Raw genomic sequence first — 7,348 nt, 5'->3', positions numbered from 1 at the left:
TGAAATCCTTTGTCACCAACTGTAGAGCCCCCACCAAAACACCCTCATTTGGGGTTTTTATTCCATTTTAAACCATGAATTGCATGCACTCCCTCTAGTACTGATGTGAGGTTTTTCTGTGTTGGATCAAAACCAAATGCTGCTTTATGTCAACTTAAGGAAGGAAACTGGCAAATGCATGAAGTCAATCTCCATGGTGCACTTCCACTCCAGGGACTGTACGAGAGGAAAAAAAGGTGCTTCATATCCCAACCAAAAATATTCTCTGTCTGAGGACCACTGCCCAAGTGTGAACTAGGAGACTTGTGCAATTCAAAGGCACCCATGCGATGCTCGTGTGGAGCCCTTTTCTTAGCCAGGCTCGACAGGTGTGGAGCCGGCCCTGGGAAGTGGGATCTAGAATAACAACCCCTGTCACAGGGCTAAGGAGCTTTAGGAGTGGTGAAATCTCATCGTACCACTGCAAACAGAAGCTGCATCCCTGCATGGGAAGCATTGGGTCGCCTCCCAGGCAGGAGCAAACATTTGGTGGGAAGGACTAGGAGGCTGGCTGCTTGCTCTTCTCTTTCAGCAGTGACATCTCCACACTGCTTGTCCCACGTCTCCAGAAAGGTGGTTCCAGGTACAAAAGCTCAAGTGGACTGGAGGCTCCCAAAGCTTCTCCCCGTGCCATCTCCCCACTGGCTGCTGGGTCTAGTGGTGGCTGCCCCTTGGGTACTAGGAACTCCTAGTTCTACAATGAGAGCTGCAGGGTACAGCTATAAGTTTTGTCGTCATGCTCACCCCCTTATGCTGTCTCCTCCAATATTGCATGTGATTTGGTTTCTACAGGACTCCCAGAGGCCCATGGACTGGAGCTGTTAATGTCCTGCAGATGGGAGCCACTCTCTCACTGTGATCACCAAGGTACCCAGGGCCTCCAGAGGCCACAAAGAATGGATAATTGCAACCTACAGGTCTTCTTCAGATTTCCTCCAAGCCCTTCTGGTCAGCAAATACTCCATGGCAAGTCTCGGGTTTGGTCTTTACTTCTGGTGCCAATTAACTTCATCTTCCTTTTCTCTTTGGTCCGTGGAATTACTCTGCGCTCTTTGCAATGATGTTTAGTAATTCTTATCAACTATGGAGCAGCCTGCTGGGACCCTGCCAGCTGATCTTAAAAAGCCACTTACTGCAGGATTCCCACTGCTTTCCTGGGCTAGGAATTCCTTAACCAAAGGCAAGTTTCACAAGAGATCCTTGAGAAGGTGCCTCATTATTAATATTTTGATGTTGAAAATGTTCATTGTGGAAGTTGCTTGCAAGGTGGGCCAGTGTGTTTGGGAAGAACAGGGTGGACCTCGAACAAACTGGGGGGCAGGGTGGGATTCAGACTCCACTCCCTCTACCTTTGTCCTTCCCTCTTCTTCTTGCTCACCTTCAGAACCCCCGGGCCCCCTTCCTGGCTGCAGCCCCTCGTGTCTTCTTCCTGCGTTGACACTCAAAGCTCTCTTGTGCTAATTGCTGACTAGGCATGAATGCATGGCAATCGTTGGCTTGTTTCCTCTCCTGGATCACTTTTTCCTCCTTTCATATTAGGTAGAGCCTTTCATGTCTTAACAAGAGGGGGCCGCTCACATGAGGTTTTGGGTGCACCAGTTGGGTGGGTTCTGAACTTCTGGTCCCCTTCCAAGTCTCAAAGTCTGGTTGACCATGTGTGTTGGGCCAAGCTGTGCCTGGCTCTGGAACTGCCTCCAAGGAGGGGCATCAGGCTGTGTGGTGGAGACGGGCAGTGACTCCTCTAGCCCCTGCTGCTCCAGCTGTAGCTGCAGAGTGTACAAGGGGAGAGTCTCTGGAGGTCACGGGGCTCCATGGGTGGAGGTGAAGCAACCTGTGTGATGCACCTGCACCTAGGCTGATGGGGACACCTGCAAGGACAGACTGGGGCATTAAATAGGTGGAGGGAGCTTTGCTTTAGAAAACACACACTCGGAAAGTGGAATTTGCCATCAGGCAGGCTAAGGGGTGTTCCGCTTACTATACTTGGAGTCTATCACCCAAGAACTGATGAAGCAGTTCAGGAACAAAACCAGCCAGATACGTTAAGAAGAATGATGCTTACAAACATAGTATGGGGTTTGATGTTGACAACGATTCACTGATGTCTTCCCAGATTCCCTAGATGTAGGAGAAGAACTACCAGGGGAGAGACCATGCTTCTTTGGAGAGATTGAATGGTATTCTCTAGGTCTGGAGCAGCACTGTCCAGGGAACGTCACACTGGGAATGTTCTTCATCTGTGCTGTCCAAGATGGTAGCTGAGCATGCAGTGTGGTTATTGCAACAGAAGAACTGAATGTTTGATTTCATTTACTTTTAATTAATTTAAATTTAAATCTGAATGCCCACATGTGGCTAGTGGCTACATGGTGGACAGTGCTGTCTAGACCAGTGTGCAGAGGTCATAGTGGGGGAGGAGCGTTGGAGGAAAATGGAGAGGTGACCCTGGAGAGGTGGTGGGAACAGATCGAGAGGACCTTGTAAGGTGTGTGAGCAATTCGAGACTTGTCCCTGGGGATGACGGGAAGCCACTGAAAGGTCTAAGCAGATGAATGAGTACTCAGATTGATAGCTTAAAAGACTTGGCTGGGTGCCTGTAATCCCAGCACTTTGGGAGGCCGAGGCGTGCAGATGATGAGGTCAGGAGTTTGAGACCAGCCTGGCCAACATGGTAAAACCCCATCTCTGCTAAAAATACAAAAAGTAGCCAGGCATGTTGGTGGGTGCCTGTAATCCAGCTACTTGGGAGGCTGAGGCAGGAGAATCGCTTGAAACTGGAAGGCTGAGGTTGCAGTGAGCTGAGACTGTGCCACTGCACTCCAGCCTGGGCGAAAGAGCAGAACTCCTTCTCAAAACAAAAACAAAAACAAAAAACAAAACAAAAAAAACAAACCTCCCACTCCCCACCCCAACCTGGAGTCCAGGTAGAGAAAGAGTGGGGGCAGGAGGGCAGCCAGAGAATGCTGTCGTGCGTGGAAACATCCATCCGTCTACATGCACACTTCACACATGTGTATGCCAATAGGTACAGAATTGTGGGGAATACGTATTACCAGGAGCCATGCCAAGCACTCTGCATGCCAGATAATCACACCACCAGCTCCAGGAAAATATTCTGAAGGGACAGTTGTAGGGGTTTGTGGCCAAGCTATTGATTGGTGAAAGAGGCAGAGAGAGGCACAGGGAGAGACTGAAGATGTCCCTAATGCCCGAAGACGCCTCGAACGCCTGGCTTGCAGGTCTGGGCAGCATCCCTCAGAGAGATGGGGAGGCCATGGAGAGACGCAGGTTGAGCTACACTGAGTTTGGGTTTCACACCCCCCACCTGTGCCACCTTAAGTAAAGCTCAAGAGCCCACCCGCCTTGAGCAGACCCCACCCCCAGGTTCCGTATCTCCACCAGGAGATGGGAGGGCAGGCTTCCCAGAACAGGGGGAGGCTGACCCTGGACAGAGGCCGTAACGGCTGGCAGAGGTGTTTCTTCCTACCCAGAAGGAGTGCTCCTCTGCCCCCGGCATTAGAGAGGAGATGCTGTAAGCAAAGCAGACATGCTGTAAGCAAAGTGGTCGCTCTGCTCAGGGTGATGCTGGGTGGTGGTTCTTGCAGAGGCCACACTGAGAAGCAGAAACAGTGCCAGCCACACTCATGGCCCCTGAGAACGGTGGTGTTAACAGCACAGAGGGGAGATCAAGGAGCCCCTGTGGGAGCGTGTTTCAAAAAACAGTGTGGCAAGTTTCTAACTTATGAGGTTGCCATTTTATTTATTCACTTACTTTGTTTTTTCAGACAGTGTCTTGCTCTGTTGCCCAGGCTGGAGTGCAGTGGGACAATCTCAGCTCAGTGCAACCTCTGTCTCCCAGGTTCAAGAGATTCTCAGTCTCAGCCTCCCGAGGAGGAAGGATTACAATTGTGCACCAACACGGTCAGCTAATTTTTGTAGTTTTAGTAGAGACAAGGTTTTGCCGTGTTGGCCAGGCTGGTCTCGAACTCTTGACCTCAAGCGATCCTCCTGCTATGACCTCCTAAAGTGCTAAGATTATAGATGTGAACTACCGCTCTCAGCTGCCACTTATTTTATGTATTTATCTTTTTTAAAAGCATTTTCCTGCTTAAAAAAAAAATGCGTGTCAGTTGAACTAAACCAGTTCTGTCTGAATGTATCCTTCTTTATGAATTTTGAAGAAATAATCATGGGCTGGTAAGGATGTTCCTCATGGCGTGACTTATCTCAATACATGGCATTTGTTTGGGCAAACACACAGTGCTACAACTCTGCCCCCTTTCAATGCCATGAAAAGAAAATATTTAAGGGCTTGAAAGTCATTCAGACTGTGTTCATAACCGAAAAAAGACATGTAGGGTATAATTGTGTTTTTGTTTTAAAAAACAAAAATATATATTATATTCATGGAAAAAATTAGAATAATATACCAAAAATTGTGGTTATTCTGGGAAGAAGAATTAGAATTATAAATGTCTTAGAATTTTCTTCTCTTTCTTCTTTTTTATGAATTTCCTACCAAAAGTATGTATTACTATGAAATTAGAAAAAAACAAAAAACAAAAAACAAAACCCATGGTTTTGTTTTTTGAAGGACAAGCCAGAAGGAGGCTGTGGTGGAGGTGGGGTGGTGGGGAGGGTTCTGCCCTGGAATTTGGCTGCGTCTGGTGAAGCTCATTGTTTTCAAGGTTTGTTTTTTTTTTTTGTTTTTGTTTTTTGTTTTTACATGTGAAAACACAGGAAGGCTATTTTCAGCGGATCTTTTGTCCTCAATCCAAAAAGTGTTTTTCTCCTCTAAGAAGGCAAAGTGCAGGTTCTGCCTGGTCCCCAGTGTGGAGCTGGCCCAGCATGGAGGGCTTAACTGGACCAAGTTGCTGTGAGCAGCCGGCCACACTGCAGCTCCCGCTCACTCAGCCAGGAGAGGCTATGGGGACCCAAGCCTGGCTTGGGGAGAGACTGTCTGAGGTGGCTATACAGAGCCCAGGGCCCTGCTGGTGGCAGTGACATGGCTGAAAGGGGATTGCCACTCAATTAGGTCACAGGATTCTGCCCCCAGGGGTCCTGACTCTGTCAGAAGAGTTCACTGGAGTGTGACGAGGGATGCCTGTCATCAGGACCCAGCCTGGGCAGGGCCTTCTGTCAATACCGCTCATAAGCAGAGCAAACACTGGGCCACAGAACTGGGACCTCACGAATGGGACAGGCAAGACAGGTAAATGGTTTGTAATTGGATGCTCGCTGTCTTCTGGCACACTCATTTGGCGGCGGGTTGGTTCACAGTTGGAGAAACAGAAGAATTTTTCAGATGTTTGGGTGTTTCTGATAAGCTCTGACTTTCAGGTCAAGGCAGAGAGGTGACTTTGCAAACAGCTAGGCCGGAGCTCCTCGACACCTGTAACCTTTTCCAGAATCACTTTGGAAGCCTAAGTGACCCCACCAAAGTGGAGCATTGCTCAAACATTCAAACTCACTTTTTGGAACAGCCTTCAAAGCTCGATGCTCATTTGTTGACTGTTCTTATAATGGCTGATTTTCTCTTTCTTTGGAAGTAGACAGAAACCTTCTGGAGCTGAGAGTGTGACGAAGAATACAAATGCCGATGGAGGGGCGTGGCCTTTTAGAGCATCCTGGGGGCTGTTCTGAGGGCCAAAAGGTTACTGGGTAGGAGACAGAATCTCCATTTGTAGTGGAGGTGACAGAGGTGTGCAGAAATTCGAGGGCTTGTCACTTGAGCAGAAGATGACAGAGCCACAGTTCAGAGCCAGGACTGTGACTCTTAACTGCCCTTCAGTTCTGCTTGGAAGGGGAGGGAAGTCTGACAGATCCCATAGATGGCCCTCTGTTGGGGGTGGTGTGCAGTGACTGGGTAGATGGGTTCTAGTCAGTCCCAGGGCGGATGCTGTTCCTGTCCTGTGCCCCAGGCTGATTCTGGGCATGTGGGGGCCTTTCTAAATCAAAGTACTCAGGAATGATCCGAACAGCTGTTTTCAAATGTCTAGATGCATGAAGATAAATCATATGCGGACTAACTTTTTTGTATCTCATCTGAAAGTTCTGGTATTACTTTCCAACTATTGTTTCCCATTTTGTGCTGAGATCACACCTTCTTCTGGGTTGGGAGATTTATATTTCCCTTCCAATAAGACAGCCCGCCATTTAAAACCAGGCCTATGTGGATGCAATGTGAGCATAATCCATTTAGCACCTCCTTCCCCAGGGCTCTGTCCCCTCAGTGGGGACCAGTGGCTCCCGCATCCACCTAGAAGTTAGACTGGTGTTTTTCTGCCTTTTATGACGTACTTAGACTTTATCTTTAATATATATTCAGATATTGATCTTTTCATGAATTCAAAAAGGGCTTTTACCTTCTGGAGCCTCATCCATTCGGTTGCAGTAAGCTAAATGCATGCTTCATGGCAGCAGAGAGGGTTTTATGTCCTTTGTTAAATATTTTAAAATTTTTGCTGTAATAAACAGGTGGTTATTGTTACTATTTCTTTCTAGGAATTCTCTATTTCTTCTAGAATTAGAAGCCTTAAGAATTTTGTGTCCATGTTTTCATAGTATTTCTTTTCTTCCCCTCTTTCTCTCTGTCTCTTGTTAGAAGGGACCGGGAAGAAAGACATAAAAAGGTCGGGATTGGTGCACACTCTTGCAAGGCTGTTAGGAAGAATAGGGCAGTTGTGGCCTGTTCCGAGAGGCAGTAGGGCAGTTTGGGGCCAGCTGTTGGATAAGCATGAGGCTTATCCAAGGCCCCTGTATTGCTGTGGGCAAGGAATTAGTGATTCCAGGCATTTCTTTCTGTTTGGCAGAAAAATGGAAAGTTAGGATCATGTCAGTTAGCCAAATTAGGGTGCAGGGAACACAATCATTACCTCTGAGAGTATTCCTTTTGTGTTTAGAACCATTGCATTATCCCCAAACCCCAGACGTATATTTGACTGGGCAGCACCTCTTCTTGAGCTGTAGAAGTCACGAAACATTGACCTGCAGAGTTCCTGGCGGCGCCAGGTTCTGGTCGTGGGTGACATTGGATGTGTGCTGAAAATGACTCCCCATGGCTGGTGCTGTAGCAACAAGTCCACGAGCTTCCTGCTCATCTTTTCTCTGGCAATCCACGGGCTTCCCACCGGGCTCTGCTAACATCCCCTTCTCTTCTGCCTTCCACTTATCCCCCCAACCCCGAGTTGTGCAGAAAGCTGTTCTTTCTTGTTTTAATATTTTAAAAAAGAAAGCAGTGGCATTTTCTAAGACAGGGATTGTTGGCTGATTTACTCATGCTAGGAATCAAACCCTTCTTAAAAAGCTG

This window comes from Piliocolobus tephrosceles, chromosome 9 (assembly GCF_002776525.5).
Source record: "Piliocolobus tephrosceles isolate RC106 chromosome 9, ASM277652v3, whole genome shotgun sequence".
NCBI lineage: Eukaryota > Metazoa > Chordata > Mammalia > Primates > Cercopithecidae > Piliocolobus > Piliocolobus tephrosceles.
Note: the sequence above shows the minus strand (reverse complement) of the source record.